This window comes from Sorex fumeus, unplaced genomic scaffold (assembly GCF_029834395.1).
Source record: "Sorex fumeus unplaced genomic scaffold, SorFum_2.1 ptg000081l, whole genome shotgun sequence".
Taxonomy (NCBI): Eukaryota; Metazoa; Chordata; class Mammalia; order Eulipotyphla; family Soricidae; genus Sorex; species Sorex fumeus.
In genome coordinates this window covers 6,917,727-6,935,600 of record NW_026606138.1, presented here as the reverse complement: position 1 = coordinate 6,935,600, position 17,874 = coordinate 6,917,727, and the positions used below count along the sequence as shown (strand labels likewise).

Genomic DNA, 17,874 nt, shown 5'->3' with positions numbered 1-17,874 from the left:
ATAAAAGAGCAGACATACAATAGTCAGGATAGACCAGGTTATGCTGTGGTAACAAAACCCCTCACATATCAGTAGTTTGCTTTAACAGAGGTCTATTATGCCCAAGTCATGTCCATCACAAGTCAACTGAACTCTCTCCCTGAGACAAGATGAATCTATCCAGAATCATTAATATCTTTTTACAGAAAGAGAAGCATAGCAAGATATTCCATGGCTCTTATAGCAATAGTTCATAAATGATATAAGTGATATGTGTCATTTTTGCATGCATTTCTTTGATCAATAGATGCTATATGACCTAGATGTAGGCCACATTTGAATTCAACAGGGTAGGTTGTATCTTCTGACCAGAGAGGTACTACATGCAAAGGATCTGGAATATTTGGCAAGATTGAGGTCATACAATCTACCATATGACAGTATATAAAATATGTAGTATATGATGTAAAACATCTTTTTAAATTATTAAAGAAATAGATAATAGATAACTAATAAATGGTCCTGGGAACAATCGTTAATTATATAGAAAGACAAAATTAATATTAGATTGCTATTTTTTTCTCACATTGGATTCAGAAATAAAATGGATTGTCCCTAAAGAATTAGAATAGAGATCAGTAATTTATGATATTGTATGTTGAAGACTTCTTTTTGTACAGACTAAATTTAGAAACTATAAAAGCTAAGACTAACAGACTGATTATATGGAAATAAAGTTCTCCAGTAATTAAAAATATCATGAAAAAAGTTAAAGTTAGAAAAAATAAGAGAATTAGTTTATTTTATAGGGGCCATAGCCAGTATGTCCAGAGGACAATAAGGCTACACTCAGTAGAGCTCTCTGGGGAGTAAATTCAAAATCTCCTACGTGTGAACTATCTCCCAGGCCACAGAATTTGCCATTTAAATTGCAAAGAGTCAAAACTTTCCTATTGGGAGAGTTCTCTTTTCACCTTTTATGAAGAGGCATGTTCCTGTTGATTGTTTTAGGACCAATACCAGTTCCCAGGTGTAAAAATGTTGAAAAAAACAGGTCTACTCCTTTGGTTATAACTGCCAGTGTATGGGCCAGAATGCAGGACAGGAACCAGTACACAGGTGTGAAAAGAATACTGCTCTAGATACTAGTATACAGGGAGCAACCCAGCCAAAACTGCTGTTGCTTTTCCATCATCCCAGATTCATTAATTTTTCCAAATGTCAAAGAATTACTGATCCATGACTCTGTGATGAAGAGTGAAAAATGTCTTAGAGCCTTCAATTATCTTTCCCAGAAAAAAAATCTAACATAGTCCTCTAGAAACATTGTCTACATCTCTTTAATATGAGCAATTCTAACTCTGAAAAAAGGACGTTTCACCAGGAATTTTCTTTTTTTTAATTTTTATTAGTAAGACACCATGAGGTACAGTTGTAGACTTACAAATTTTTGTGCTTGGGTTTCAATTATACAATGATCAAATACCCATTCCTCCACCAGTGCCCAGTTCCCACCACCACGGATCCCAGTATCCCTCCCACCCCCCAACACCCCCATCCCACTCTGCCTCTGTGGCAGGGCATTCCCTTTTGTTCTCTCTCTCCTATTGGGTGTTGTGGTTTGCAAAAGAGGCAATGAGTGGCAATCATGTTTGGTCTATAGTCTACTTTCAGCTTCTCCCATCCTGGGAGGATCCTCCCAACACCCTTTATTTGGTGCACCCTTCTCTATCTGAGCTCCCTTTTACCCTAACATGTGTGGCTGGCCTCCAAGCCATGGAGTAAAATTCCTTCACCAAGAATTTTCTTGTTTTCCTCTTTTATATTCAGTTCACTACTTTGCCACTAAAATGAAAAGAAAATTATTAATAATAATATATCGTGAAGATAAGGTAGATGATGGAGAAGGATATATAAAGCCCCAGATTTCTCAGACTCTTAACTTTCTTCCTTCTACCGAAGGAGATTTGTGTTTTTCTCAATACAAAATTTATTGATGAAAGATTCCTGAGAATCTTTTGCTTATTATCTCGTGAAGAGTTCTTAAGAACAGTAGGCTTTTAGACTGAGAGCTCTCAGAGTACATGTTTTCCTCAATCCCATGTGCTATTAGATTTGCTCTCTCTCCAAGCCATAATAGAAGTCATAAGTGAAGTGGCTTTCTATATTAACATTAGCATCAGTCAGCAGATGGCAAGTGCTCTCAGCCTCCAAGGACAATGGCCTTGAGCAGAAATACAGCCAGATGCTACCTTTTCCAGTAACATTTCTGGAATCTTTAGAAATCCTCCAAATTCCTCCATCATGGAAGAATAATAATTTTCCCTTTAATTTCCCCCTTTCTTCTCTTAATTTATTCTTTTCCTGATTGCTGCTACCCACATAGATTCTAGATCATAATTTCAAATTAGTTTACACATTTCCTTCTGCAATTTCCTGGGTAAATATATGCACCTGTATTTTGTCTTGTTAGGATTTTATTTTATGAACTCCATCCAGTTTACCTGTTGATGTCCCTGCTAACCTATAAGAACCTTGGAGACAGAAAGTGGCCTAGTGCCTAGTACTTAGACACTCAAAAAATTATTTATGGGTTAATTTGTTAAGTGTTTCTTCATGTGATGGTGAGCAGTGCCTTAGTTAGAGATGGACTGTGATTTTGGTGGATCAGCAATTTTTGTTCATTGATGCCTTGGTGTCCTCTTCTTTAACCTTTTGTAGGATTCTTCTGTCAGCTAGGATAAATCAGCAGTGCCCCAGAAGGAAAGTTCTCTTCTATGATGAAGCCAGCAGCAATAGCCAGGGCAGCCGGTCTTCAAGGAGTTCTCTTAGAATGACCCAGGTTCCCTTAAATGGAGGCACGTGGTTCCTGCTATAGTCAGCACTGTAGAATCATTAGCCATTGCTGGTGTTCTCTAACTCCCACAGTACTGTAGTTAGAGATGGACTGTGATTTTGATGGATCAGCAATTTTTGTTCATTGATGCCTTGGTGTCCTCTTCTGATGTCTATACATCGTCCTTTACCATAAAGAAAATTATCTTACCATTACCAGGTCCTGAATACACCCCAAGTTGTTTATAAATCATTTAAGAAGGTTTTGTTTTTTGAACACAGATCTTCCACTAACCACACTGAGTCAAATTAGGGTTATGCCTTTGCCTCCCTTTCCTCTTTTTAAGACCCTCTTCTCATAAAGAAAAGTGGGTGTGTTCTGCTAAACTCCCAGGCTGAGAGACCATTCTTTCAAGGTCTGTGTTGTGTGGGTGAGGTTGGGTTCCCATGGGTTTTTACAGGAGCAGGTCAGATCTTTTAAAGTCACCAGTCTTTCCTGACCACAGACATCTCTCCTCACAATCTCTCCCAAACTGCCTTCCTACTTCTCTTCTTGCCCATCAAACTACATTCTCCCACTGCTTCGAATCAACATTCATCACTACTTTGGGCTGGAGCGATAGCACAGCGGTAGGGCGTTCGCCTTACAAGCGGCCAACATGGCCGACCCGAGTTCGATTCCTCCGCCCCTCTCAGAGAGCCCGGCAAGCTACCGAGAGTATTCGATATGCCAGACACAGTAACAACAAAGTTTCCCAATGGAGACGTTACTGGGCCCGCTCGAGCAAATCGACGATCAACGGGAGGGCCTTTTACCTTTTACCTAGTTGCCCCTAGAACAAAATCCAACCTTTGCTTTGTTTTATAAGGCCTGTGTGAAGGGGTCCCAATCTAACTTTCTACCTCTCTAGACCATCTATGTGTGCTTCATGCTATAGCCCCACAGATTTCCTTTCTGTTCTTTTAAAGTTCAGACACTCACTGCTGCTTCCACTGCTGTCTTTCCTTTTCAGGATTTCCCCTGCCTGGAATGCTTTCTCCCAAGTGGCCCCTCCCACATCATGAGGCCCTTGCAATGTCTCTTAGTTCTTTCCCTAGAAGTTTCTGCTATTCAGTATTGTTTATTTGTGGTTTATAGTCTTTGTCCTCCCATAAGAGGGAAAAGTTCAAGATAATGGGGCATTGTCTGTTCCCATGTACAACACTGCATTTCCAATTCCTGGGACACAATAGGAGCTCTACAGATACTTGCAGAATTGGATGAATTTCTCCAAGCACAAAATATCTCTAAATTCCTGTCTTTTGCTATCATTGATAGCACAACTTCAATGGGCTATAGTGCTAGTGAACTTCATCCTTAGCCAGTGGAAGAAGATGAAGGTGAATACAACAGAAATCAAGCTAATTTTGTCACAGATAGAAAGTTGTATTTCTGTTGTTTTATAAAATTGTTGCAGTGGGAGAAGTGGTTCCCACCAAATTGTGCAAGTTTCTGTGGTGGCGTGTGAATAATGTTATAGTTACCTGACTCCTAACTATCTTGACATAGGTGAAGTGGGGAGCAAGGGAGGTAGCCTTGGGGTAAAAACTGCATTCACTTCCCTGCTCAAGTCACCAGGGAAATGCTTGGGAGGGTTTAGGACTGGTCAAGCCTGCTACAGGCATCAGCATGGCATAAACGCTAGTGACACACCAGCCCCACAAGGCATCTGTCAAGTTGAATGGAAAGTCTGCCTGATGTACATGGCATGGGAACTGATCCCAGCCATTCAAGTTCTTGGGGAGCCATGGAGTCAAACTGGAGCAAGGAATTATTCTTGGCAGGAACAGGAAAGCCAGGAAGTCACTATTCTCTGCTCAGTTTTCACATTGCTTTCCCTGGCAGAAAAAAAAAATTCAGGAGGAGAGGAAGAATGAAGTAAAATAATTGCAGAGAGAGAAACAGAGAGAGAGAGAGAGAGAGAGAGAGAGAGAGAGAGAGAGAGAGAGAGAGACCAAAGTTGGTCTCATAGTAAAGCTTTTTCCAAATACTACCCACCCCCAAGAGCCTATTGCTACAGTGTTGTCACTGGGAAGTGTCTTGGACTCTAGATGTCTTTTCATATTTTTATGATGACCTTTATAATCTTTTGAAGGCTGTTCTTTTCTGAGGAGGCTCCCATTTTCTTCAATGAGCTCAGTATTCGTATTTCAAAGACACACATTCTCTGGAGTCATGTTAGCCAATCTTCCCATGCACTATTTTCAACCAATAACATAGCTCAGTGGGAAACCAAGGCAGACCCACTGTGGACATGCTCTAGACCTTCTAGCGCGCAGCTTTGACTTGAGAGCCTCCTAAAGTCAGGTTGGGCCTTGGGAACTGTGCTGCAGTTCTCAACTCTTCCTTATTATTCCCTCTTCTGATGAGGTCAGATTTCATCAAACTGGTAGGATCCCTGACTAACTATTGTTTTTTCCCTCAATAGATCACTTGTATGTGTAACTTGTATAACTTGTCTTAGTCCCTGGTGGGCCTAATCAACACCCTTGGTATTCCCCTTTGAGACACATGGCTCAGTGTCTAGGAGGATATTGTCAAATCTTTGGGTTTGCTTTCATTTGGATAAAATGGGTGGACTTTGTCCCTAAGTCATTATAACACGATGTTGTTGAAAAGTTATGAACATTAGGGAACTAGGCCAAGTGATAGAGCATGTGTCTAGCATGTGGAAGACCCTCAGTTTGACAATTGGCTCTGCCTGGGTCACTGAGTCCTCTGGGTGTGTAGGTTCTAGCTTCACTCTCTGAGCACCACTGAATACGAACAATAAAATATAAACTATATCATTATTAAATTAGAAAGTGAGATATGCAAAATTGTTGAGCTAGCATCTGGCATAGAACTGGCATTCCGTAAGGGATTTTTGAATCAGAGAAATGTCTTCTACTTTTAGGCGAGTTTTGATGTAAGGAAAACTTTCCCTGCCAAATATGAATGTCTTTAGGGTGTCAGTGAGCTAAAAACATTGTGTTCCCTCTTTTCAAATTGCATGACACCACAGGGCAAAAACTCAGAGCTTCTAAGACTCCTTTATATTTATTTTATGGTTTAGCATTGTTTTTTTTTTAATTCACTCCAAATGGAAGGGAGCTCTGGGCTTCCCAATACTTCAGGCCTCTAATGTTCTCTATGGATCTCTGACTCTATCCTGGCAGGATGGACTTTTGGACATCAGTTCAACTGTACTCTCTGTGAGGACAACTGACACTTCCCAGTGCCTTCCTACTGGAGGTATTTTTAGTCTTGTAAGAGAGATGAGGGTTAGTGTAGTAGCATCATGAACCCCCCTTCCTCCCTCCCTAACACACACACACACACACACACACACACACACACCTGGTGGGAGCACAGTTTGGAAGGTTTTCAGGACAGTCACAGTCCTGCTGCTCAGAACTCTGAGCTGAATCTCCCTGTGTGTCATTCGACCTCTTTGCCCCAACATCTCTGGGGATCTTGTGATTCTTTTTTACTGAAACAAATCCAAAAGATGCAGTCAGGTTCAAGTTGTGCAGTTCATGAGATTGGAGAAATCACACACACACACACACACACACACACACACACACACACCAACAGACACAGAGGCAGTGGGGCTAACCCAGGAGTAAACAGACTTGCCTCCGGGAGAGCTTCTTCCGGCTGGCACTGGGGTAGGCACTAGTTTCTCCTCACTCTGGGCCTGCAAATTTACACCTATGTTTTCATGAATTTCACCTTCTCACTTCAGCTCCAGGAAGTCTCTAGTGCTTTGCTTCAGACATCCTGCAGGTCTGGAATCCCCAGGACTCTGCCTTATTCTTGCCACCACTCGACTTGGCACCTGTTGACATGGCCCAGGATTGGGGTAAGGAGGAGGTTCTCCTCAAGGGTCCCCCAAAATGCTGGAGGCCAACTTGTTTCTCTGTACTGATTGTTCTGTGGGTTCATCGAGAAGCCTAGAGAAAAACTGGAACCACCACTTGAAGACCACAACACATGGGAGCTATTTCTGCTGTTGGGGTCCAAGTACTAAAAGGGTCAGTCCAAGGGACTTGTGGTAGCTGGCAACCTGTGGTTCACCTCAGGAGCCTCTGCCAATGCTGGTGCAGGTGGCCACTGACTTTTACAAGTCTCATGACCCTCCGACCCTATACCCATTTTTTTTAAACTAAAATTTGTTATTGTAATGTTGCACAAAAAAGATTCAAATGTGTATTACAAATCATTGAAGGGAAAACAAAACAAAACAAAAACATTTGGCATGAAAAATTCATGGCTGGAGTGATAGCACAGCAGTAGGGTGTTTGCCTTGCACACAGCCAACAAGGCCGACCCGAGTTCGATTCCTCCGCCCCTCTCAGAGAGCCCGGCAAGCTACTGAGAGTATCTCGCCCACACGGCAGAGCCTGGCAAGCTTCCCATGACGTATTCGATATGCCAAACACAGTAACAACAAAGTCTCCAATGGAGACGTTACTGGGCCCGCTCGAGCAAATCGATGATCAACGGGAGGGCCTTTGCCTTTACCTTTTATGAAAAATTCAGGACAGGTATGCACTAGTGGTGTGTGCTGGTCATCTTCTAAAGACCCTTGCAAGCTCTACACAAGACACTTGGGGTGACCTAAGGCCTCCCTCTGCAGGGACTGACTCTGAGTAACCCTGTCTCTGAGACATGGGGAGGTGACCAGATAGCAGCAGTCTGCTGGTGGTTATGGAGATTATCTGAATTTTGACCTCCCTCCCCTCCCAACATTGCCTGCCTACACCCTTTCCCCGGGGAGCAGTCCCTACTTGTCCGTGGCCTAAAAGGCTGTTGTTGAAATGTTCTGATTCATTCCTGAGGCAAACGATGAAATTTGTCGCCAAAAATCACAAAATCACTGGATCTCTTAGTGACAAGGATGACAACATTGCCTTTATCAAAGGTTTCCTTATACCAGTCTCTGTTCTTGGAAGTTTTGAGACTTTTGCTTGGTTCATGAAATTGAAAGCACTCTTGCTCCTGTTGTTTAAAATTATTAGTTTGAAAGAGCAGCAGGAGGGTGGTAAACAGGAAAGAGATGGGGAGGTTAGAGAAGTGGGGGCTTTATCACAGCAGTTTTGGAAAAGTGAAGGAATCATAGAGTAGTGGCAAGTTTTACCATGGAGGCTTTATTTTCCTTTGGGAAAGAAGTGGTTTACACAAAGACTGAGAAGAAACTGTAAATGGGAGCAAAAAGAGAAATAATCATCGTTTGAGACAGTTAGGAAGAGAGCTTTCTGGGAGAACTGTATTTTCCCCCTCATAAACGAAGGCTTCCTTTTAGTTTGTGAGATTCTAATGTTGTCATGGTGATTATTGAGACATTGACGTGTGTGAAAGCAAGAGCAGAAGATGTTTCTAGAAGGAAATTGGAGTAACATCTTTTTATATACTCACTTCCCTGACAGATGAAGCAGGCCCTCTCTCTTGTTCCAACCCACTCCAGGCTTGAAAGCTAGACTTAACTCAGAAAGCGGCAGAAAGGACATCTGGCACCACAGCCCTGTGAAATCTAGAATATGTTGCATTGAAGATTGGGAACAATTCTTGGGCAGAACGAACAGTTCCTTAGAATGCAATAAACTCAGAACGCTTTTGATTAGCAAAACCTGTTGACAAGAATATGGAGGAAACTGTAGGATTGGAAGCATTGCGGGAAAATTCAAAAGCTGGGAGGCTTTTGAAGTTAAATAGACCTGTTTGTGTTTCAGCCATGCTGGTTACTGAGATTAACTTGTTATCTGGGGACAAATTCTATTGTACAACAGTCAGTAGAAGGTTCTGGGACCACAGTTGTAGCCAAAGGCCAAATAAGAGCTAATTTCTTGTGGGAGAATTTACCTAGATGAATTAGTGAATTACTGACCTTTGTTTCCTTAGCTGGGAAATGAGGATAACTGGGAATAAATAAATATCTAAGTTATGTGTTGTACCTGGCGCCAATATTGTAACTGGGATCATTCATTCATTCAATAGTTGTTTCAAGTACTAGTTATGTGGCAAGGATATAGTAATAAATAAAATTTAAATATAGTGGAGGTGAATAGAAAAATAAAAAAACAAAAAGAATTAAGTATTATGTTAGAGAAAGTCTTATGAAAAAAATGGGAGGACACAAGGAGTGAGAGGGAGGGGTTTACAATTTTTAATTTTAAATTTTAAAGTGGGTACAATACCCAAAAGTGTTTGGGAGTCAATCCTGGCAGTTTTTAGGGGATCTTTCAGTGCCATAGTTAAATCCTATAAGTCTGGAATGTGCTTCATGTCTTTGAACCGTCTCCTTACCCAGGGCTTAAAATTCTAAATATCCTGATCAGAGAAGCTTTGCCAGAGAATAGTCATTGGTGCAAGGATACTGCAAAGAAGAGACAGACAGGTAGAGCTATGAGGCAGATAGGGGAGAAGAACTTTCTGGTTAGGTCAACAACACATGGGAAGAATCAGAGAGAGTTGATGCATTTGAGTCAGTGTAACTCGATCAGCATAAGTGAGGCAGGATTGACGGGTAATGACAGGGGTCAGGGAGGACTCACAGTGATTGAAAGTCTTTTAGATCACTGTAGAGAATTTCTGTTATTTCTGGTATGGAGATTAGGAGATGAGCTGACTTCTACTTGAAAGATCACTCTGCTGCATGAAGAAGATACCCAAAGAGAGAAAGAGAACATGTAGGAGGTCATTTAGGAGGTGGGGGAAATAATGTGGGAAAGAGACAAGATGTTGGGTTAAGAGTGGTCCATGTGGAGGTGGTGAGTATTGGTGAAACTTGAAATACAACAGGATTGTTACTGGACTGGGTGTGTGTGGTGACACAAACAGAGGGCTGAAGGATGATTCAAACATTTTGGGCCAACATAGTAAGAGGCAAGGGGTTGCCATTTCCTGAGTTGGGTAGGTAGAGTAGAATTGAGCAGGTGAGGGAATATAAAAAGTTTAATCTTATAGGTGTCAGTGATATATTTGAGAATCATTAGCAAGTAGATGATATTGAAAACCATGGGGCTGGGTCTTATGATTTTGTGTATGGAAATTAAAGGAAAGAACCCCCAACTGAGGAGACTGATGATGAGATATAATGTGCAGAAGAAAAATCAGGAGGAGGGATTATTTTGGAATTTTTGTGAAAAAATGTATTTCACGAACTAGGGAACAATCAGGTATATCAAGTGGACCACACAAGATGAAGCTAAGATGTAGCAGTAAGCAGGCCATCCATCAGTGATCTTTACAGTGACAATTCCAGACAAGTGAGAGCAAAGAGATCACCCCAAGGAAGGGCCAGAACAATTAAAACACACAATTCTTTCAAGAACTTTTGCTTCAAACTAGTGAGTCTCCAAGTGGAGTCTGGACAAGTAGTATCAATATTACCTGCAGTTCACATTCTTGGGTCCCATTTCCCTAGATCAGAGATTCTGGCAATGGGCTGGTCCATACACTCCCAAGTATGTAGCCTCCACTGCTATATCATCCATTCTCCTCCTGGGAAAAATGGTAGATCCTTTTTTCCAGGTAGGATATAGTGGTACTTCCCATGTAGGTTCAACTTCTGCTGGTTAAAGATCACTGATGGATGGCCTGCTTACTGCTTCAGAAAGTACACAGTAACAAGTGTTTCAAATATTTTTCTTTTTCTTTTTGGTTTTTGGATGCACCTGGTGATGCTTAAGAGTTACTCCTAGCTCTGCACTCAGGAATTACTCTTGGTGAGCTTGGGGGACTAAATAGGGTGCTGGAGATCAAACCTTGGTCAGCCACATGCAATGCAAATACCCTACTCACTGTACTATCGCTTTGGTTCCCAAATAGCTCTTAAACTGGAAGAAAACTTGTCAAGCTTTCCCAGAGAAGACATGTGTTTGGGAGAAGCAAGTTTGATCTTCTGACCCAACACAGACCTGTAGACACTTAAGACCTGGAATCCTGGGACAAGGTTAGCTATGGGATTGTGCATAGAGTGTTCTCCAGAGTATATTTATTTTTACCATTTTTTATTAAGTTACTGGAATTTACAATACTGTTGTACCTTTCCTTTATGCATCATTCCAACACCACACCAGAGTGCCAGCTTTCTTCCATCATGTCCCAAGGGCCCCAAAGGCACCAACCCCCCCCCCCCCCACCATCCCCTGCCAAATAAGCTCAGTTCTATAGACAAAATCTCCAATTGTGATAACTTTAGTCATTTGTTGTTTCCTTATTAGGTTGCTTTATATCCCACATATGAGAGAGACCTTTTTGAAAAGTTATTATGGAAGAGGTAGCACCTACTTGTGTATAGATTAATATAGCTAAACAACTAAAATTCCACAAGATTGCAAGTCAACAATAAATTGATAAAAAATCATTTATAAAAATTCTATATATTTTCCCCATATGTATTTACATTTAAAAAATTAATGGAATGAGTAATTGTGTGCTAATACATTAAAATTATATTGAAATTCTGGTTCTTTTCTCTCTTTTTCTTTTCTCTCTCCTTTTCTCTTGTTCTCTGGGCCACTCCCAGCTGTGCTAAGTGTCTAGTTCCTGCAGAGTTCAGGGAGCATGCAATGCCAAGAATTGAACCCAGGGCCTAACACTTGAAAAGCAAGTTCTTATCACTGAGTCATACTCCAGGCCTTCTAGTAGTTTCTTTTGGCTGTTCTAGAGTAAAATGCGCACAGGAAAATAATCTTGAAGATCAGGTTAGATGTTGGGCATGAAATTCAAGAGAAAATGTTATGCAAACAATGTCCTATGTATGGGTCTCATATCATAGGACCCAGACTTAAAAGAGCCCACATAGTCAGATAGATGGATCGATGTCTCCCCAGCCCCCTGTTCCTATCCAGAAGCTGCTGACTCTGGAAATCATAGCAAGAGAAATGAGAATGTTGAGGACTACAGAGACAAGAAGAGTGGTGAAAGCAAGGAAAATGGAGGAACATCTTCATAAGAAAGCTGAGATATTACATTTGTGGAATATAAAGTAACAGAATGGGAGACTAACACCCAAGGATAGTAGAGATAAGGACTAGGAGGACTGCTCCACAGCTTGGAAGCTGGCCTCACATGCTGGGGAAAAGGCAGCTGAGATAGAGAAGGGACTGCCAAGTAAAGGGTGTTTGGAGGGCTCTCTCAGAATGGGATATGTGTGTTGAAGGTAGACTATAGACTGAACATTATGGCCACTTAATACTTGCATTGCAGACCATAAGACCCCAAAGGAGAAAGAAAGTAAAATGGAACGCACCTGTCACAGAGGTGGGGTGGGGTGGGGGAATATTGATAGAGATACTGGGAATAAAGATACTGAGAATATTGGTGGTGGTGAATGAGCACTGGTGGAGGGATAGGTGTTCGATTGTTGTATGACTGAAACGTAAACACAAAAGTTTGTAAGTCTGTAACTGTACCTCACGGTGATTCATTAATAAGAAAAAAAAAAGAAAGCTGAGTTATTAGTTTTGGCATACCCCTCGCATTCTAGAAACTTCACTGTCTAATTCCAGAGAGTCTAGTCACGGCCCCATACCGATGATTAATCCTGTTAGACATAGATTCCTTTGTCTTCAGGATTTACTTGAGGCAGCAGCAACACTGGTGGGAAAAGGTGGAGAGAAGGATGTGAAGGGACCAGCGGTTGATGAGCTTCTCCTTAGAGGTACAAGTTGGATTGTACCTTGGGGACAGCAAGGAGGTACAGAGACAGTCTCTCAGAGGTGAGAGCACAACAAAGGGAGATATAAAGCCATCAGAGATGAACTTCATATTACCTTAGTTTTAGTGATCACTCTAAGTGAATCTTGGGGTGGGGAAAGTTCTGGGGGCCAACCCAGGGGTGAGGTTGGTTTATCGCTTGGGTGCATTGATGCAGTGTTTCTAAAGCCTCCACGAGCCCAGTGGTCTCCAGGGCTACATCTGAGATGCGCAGGGCCAATGCAGTACTGAGAATTGAACTCATAGTCTTGTGCATGTGAGGGCTGTGCTCCACCATCCATCTCCTGAGATCAAACTTACTATTTCTGAATCTTATTCTGAGAACTTTGTTTCATTAAGGGACTAGCAGTGGAGGCGCAGGAGAGGACAGCAGGTATGAGGTCAGGTGAGAAGGCTTCCATTTTTAGTAGAGAACTAATCAATAGACCAATGACAAATTAGCATGCTATTATAAAAATAACAGACTGTGGGTTGGATCAGGGAATGGAAGGGGGCACAGCCATACTTGGAGACATGATCATGAGAGCCTCTCAGTTGTCATCCAGGAACGCTCCTCCCCCCACCCCCCCGCATCTACTTATTAAACTCCTTAGCTACCATGATTCCAGAGACACACAAATGAATCTCGGAACCGAGTGGCTCTTGGCAAAAATCTCTCCAGACCTAATTATTAAAATTTTAGAATTCCAAGATCATCATATGCTATTCATAACCAGCAATAGAAAACAATTTGTCTAATGTTGCCTTTTCAGAAGGTCTGAGTGTTGGGGAAAAATTCCAAATAATAATGGTGGGACTGGTGTCAAAATATTGAATGCAATCAAAGTAGAGAGAGAGAGAGTAATGTGGAAATTATCTGCCACATAGGCAGGGGTAGGGGTGGGATGGGGGATATACTGGGGTTTTTGATGGTTGCAAATGTGAACTGGTGAAGGGATGGGTGTTTGATCATTGTATGACTGAGACTCAAACACGAAAGCTTTGTAACTGCTCTCACAGTGATTCAATAAGTAAATTTTAAAAAATTTAAAAAAGATTGACATTCAAACTCAAAAGGATAGAAAGGATGGGGCGACGAATGAGGAAGTAAAGGGCAATAGAAACAAGGGCGGGGGGTACTGGTACACTGTTGGAAGTTTGCCACTCGTAGAGGGGGGCAGTTAGGATAGAGAATGGACCTCTATCTATGATAATGATCGTTGGAAATGATCATGCTGAACAAGAACTGAGGGTCTTCAGGACCCCCGTGTCCTCCTCTATAGGTTGTACAGCACCTCTCAAGTCAAATTTCTCCCCCTCCACAGCCCCACTGCTGTTGCTAGCCCATGTTTTGATCTGAGATGGTCACTCACCTCCAAACATGCTCTCCAAAGTCACTTGGGCTGACTGGCTCCTTCTCCAGGGAGCAACCAGTCAGAGCATGCTGCAGCCCAGGCCTGAGTGACTTCCATCACACTTCAAGAGGAGAGAAACAGGAATCCCTGTCCGTTCATGGAGATTCGCATCCTTGGCCCCTCCTCTAGCCTGCTAGTCTCATATTGCCAGAAAGGCTCTGGAGTACACAAACAGACCCAGCCACGCTGACTTTCTTTCCCTCCTGAAGGAACCAGGTTTGTCTGTTCCTCAGGCCTTGCACCAGCTGTGTCCTGGGAGACACACTCTCGCCTCTCTCTCTCTTTCCCTCTTTGAGTCGCTATGTTTTTTTTCTTTCTTTCTTTTTCAAAATGTTTTTCACTGAGTTAGCATGATATACACAGTTACAAAATTGTTCATGATTGGGTTTCAGTTTTACAATCTTTCAACACCATCCCTTCACCAGTGTACAGTTTCTCGACTATGTCCCATTTCCCTCCCCCAAATCCCTCTCCCCTCAGCCTGACTCTATAACAGGCACTTCTCTTTCTTCTCCTTCCTTCCTTCCTTCCTTCCTTCCTTCCTTCCTTCCTTCCTTCCTTCCTCTTCCTTTTCTTCTCTTCTTCTTCTTCTTCTTCTTCTTCTCTTCTTCTTCTTCTTCTTCTTCTTCCTTCTTCTTCTTCTTCTTCTTCTTCTTCTTCTTCTCCTCCTCCTCCTCCTCCTCCTTCTCCTTCTCCTCCTCTCTCTTCTCCTTCTCCTCCTTCTCTTTCTCCTTCTTCTCGTCTTCTTTCTCTTATCCTCTTCCTCGTCCTCCTCCTTATTGTCCTCCTTCTTGTCCTCCTCCCTCCTCCATCTCCTCCTCGTCCTCCTCCTCCTCTCCATCTCCTCCTCTCCTCCTCCTCCTCTCCTCCTCTCCTCCTCCTCTCCTCCTCCTCCTCCTCCTCCTCCTCCTTCTTCTCTCTTCTTCTTCTCTCTTCTTCTTCTTCTCTTCTTCTTCTTCTTCTTCTTCTTCTCTTCTTCTTCTTCTCTTCTTCTCTTCTTCTCTCTTCTCTCCTTCTTCTTCCTTCTCCTCCTCCTCCCTCCTTCTGCTTCTCCTCCCTCCTCCTCCCCTCCTCCTCCTCCTCCCCTCCCTCTCCTCCTCCTCCTCCTCCTCCCTTTACTCACATATATCCTTTAACCCTACTTCCCAGCACTCAGTTCTGGAGGAAGAGCAGCTCCCCACATCAAATGCTTTTATCTCTCCTGTAGGTTTGTTTCCTATGTCTGCGAACTTTGACTTCTGAGCCCTCAAAGTTGCTTGACTTCTTACTCAGCAGGCTCAGCTGCTCCAACACCCTCATGGGGTTCCACAGTCTGCTGGAGTAATAAGAATGACGCCTGTGCAATTGCCCTCCATACAATCTACTTATGGGCTGGAGAGGTAGTATGGAGATAAGAATGTTTGTCTTGCACCCCGTGGACCCAGTTTGATCCCCATGGTCCCTCGAGTGCAATCCCTGAGCACAGAACAAAAAGTAGTTCATGAGCACCGCCAGGTGAAATGCCCCACAATTTTTTAAATCTATTTATTATGCCGTTGTTGGAGTTACACGGCAGTTGGTGGGTGTAACTGTCTAGTTACTGGCAGGTCCAGTCCCAAACCGTGCAGGCTTGGAGATCTCAGCCCCGGGTCCCACACACCTGGGTTCCTCTGCCAGTTCTTTTATGCGTGAGGCTCATCCAAGTGTGTGGAGAGTGGTCCCAGCATTGCCTTGGCTGGGCCCCGGAGGTCTTCAGCTGTTGGGCCCTGGTGGAGACAGTCAGGCACAGGGTAGGAGACAACAACGGCCAGGATCCAGAGATTATCACACTCAGATCCCGGGAGAGAACAAGGCAGAGTCTCCTACCATGTGCCTGACTGTCTCCACCAGGACCCAACAGCTGAAGACCTCCGGGGCCCAGCCAAGGCCTTGCTGGGACCACTCTTCACACACTTGGATGAGCCTCGCGCATAAAAGAACTGGCAGAGGAACCCAGGTGTGTGGGACCCGGGGCTGAGATCTCCAAGCCTGCACGGTTTGGGACTGGACCTGCCAGTAACTAGACAGTTATACCCACCAACTGCCGTGTAGCTCCAACAACGGCCAGAATTATCACACTCAGCTCCTGGAAGCGCGCGGCCACATTTGCGGTTGCGTGACATCTTATCATCTCATTCCTACTTTGGACAAACTGGCAGGCTACCAAATGTAACCTGCCCACACGACAGAGTCTGGCAAACTCCCCGTGGTATACCCAATATGCCAAATACCAGTAACAATGATGGGTCTCATTCTCCTAACCCTGAAAAAGCCTTGAATATGGCACTTTAAAAAAAAACTCAGGACTAGGATGAAGAAGACGTTACTGACACCTGCTCGAGGCAATCGACGAACAACAGGGTGGTCGTGATCGTGATCGTGATTTATTATGCACTACAAGTGTACAATTCAATGATATTAATTCACTTACTGATAAGTCCAATAATCAGCATAGTTGCTTTCAGAGCATGTATTTCCATTGCTTCAAAAATAAGCTCGATATTCTTTAGCAATTACCCTCTAATTCCCCCTGCCCTCACCCAGCCCTGGACCCTCTTAATCAAATTTCTGCTTCCTATATTTCCCTAAGCTGGGCATTCCCTAGGGATAGAATCAGACAGGGTCCTCGACAGAACTTAGAGACTGGTTTCTTCCCCTTGGCATAAAGTCTTTTAGATTCTTCCATGTTGTTTCATGTCTCAAGACTGGATTTTCTTTTTATAGCAAAACAGCATTCCATTGTCTGGATCTACCACGTTTTGTTTATCCATTCATCTATGAGGGAAATTTGGGCTGCTTCCACCTTCTGACTTTGATAAACAAGGCTGCTATAAACAGTCCTGCACCAGCCTTTGTATGGACATATCTCTCAGCATTTAGATCATCTGCCCGAACTCTCTGATCATGTCAAGGGCAGAACAAGAGTGTAGGATGAGGTGAGGTAACCCCACATTGGTCTAGTGCAGGCAGGGGTTTCAGCTGTATGAACTACAGCCTCTTATTTGTTTTACTATCAAAAGCTTCTTTGTTCTACTTCCTTTACTCTGTGCCGGCTCACCATTTTCCTCCCAGTTGGTCGCAGGGAAAAGTTCAAGAATCTCTATAAGCTACCTCTAGTGTAAGTGTGAGCTTTCCCCTTCTTCATGCCCTCGTAGTTTATAAACTGCCTTGTGGGGCTTCTGAGAATCCCTGTGCCTGGTCACCAGCCCTGTCTGCTTCCTCCTCCTGTGGTGTGGACTGGCTACCTGCCAATCGCAGCAGCGCCCTTAAGGCCTGCAGCACATATTCAAGGGGCTTTCCTGAGAGAGCAGTTCCAGGCATACTTCTGCTGCCAAAATAAAAAGGCCACACGGGGCCAGAGAAATAGTACAGAGGGGAGGGCATTTGCCTTGCATGTGGATGACCCAGGTTTGATCCTCAGCATCTCATATGTTTCCCCATGTACAGCCAGGAGTAATTCCTGAGTACAGAGCCAAGAGTAACCACTGGGTGTGGCCCAAAAATTTAAAAAACAGAAAATGGGGCGGGGGGGGGGGGGTACAGCTGTTTCCCAGGTTTCTGAGGCACCGAAAGGGGGCCATACTGCCTTGCACTTCCAATTTTCCCCAAAGCACAGCCCAGTCAGATCCTTATCAGATCTATTCCTTGGATCCTCTTCAGCTGCCTCCCCTCAGGGCAGAGACTATCAACCCTGTGACCTTTCAGGGTCCTCAAGGAAGTGGCCTCTTGCAGAAAGCTGGCCTTGTGCCCCTGTGACCTGGTGTTCCTGCAGTGGTTCACCGGACTTTGTACCAGCTCCTAGAGTGACATCTCTTCTCAACTGTGTGCTTTGGTCTCTTGGTGGAGACCAATACTCACCAACCCCACCTTGGTGAGGATTTGCATTATGGAAAAGGGCAC

At 43.4% G+C, this 17,874-nt stretch overlaps 1 pseudogene; it reads right to left on the bottom strand.

Moving 5' to 3' along the window:
• Nucleotides 1–2,182: 2,182 nt before the first annotated feature.
• On the bottom strand, nt 2,183–17,295 carry LOC130038888 (jupiter microtubule associated homolog 1-like; annotated as a pseudogene).
• Between the last annotated feature and the right edge of the window lie 579 nt (nt 17,296–17,874).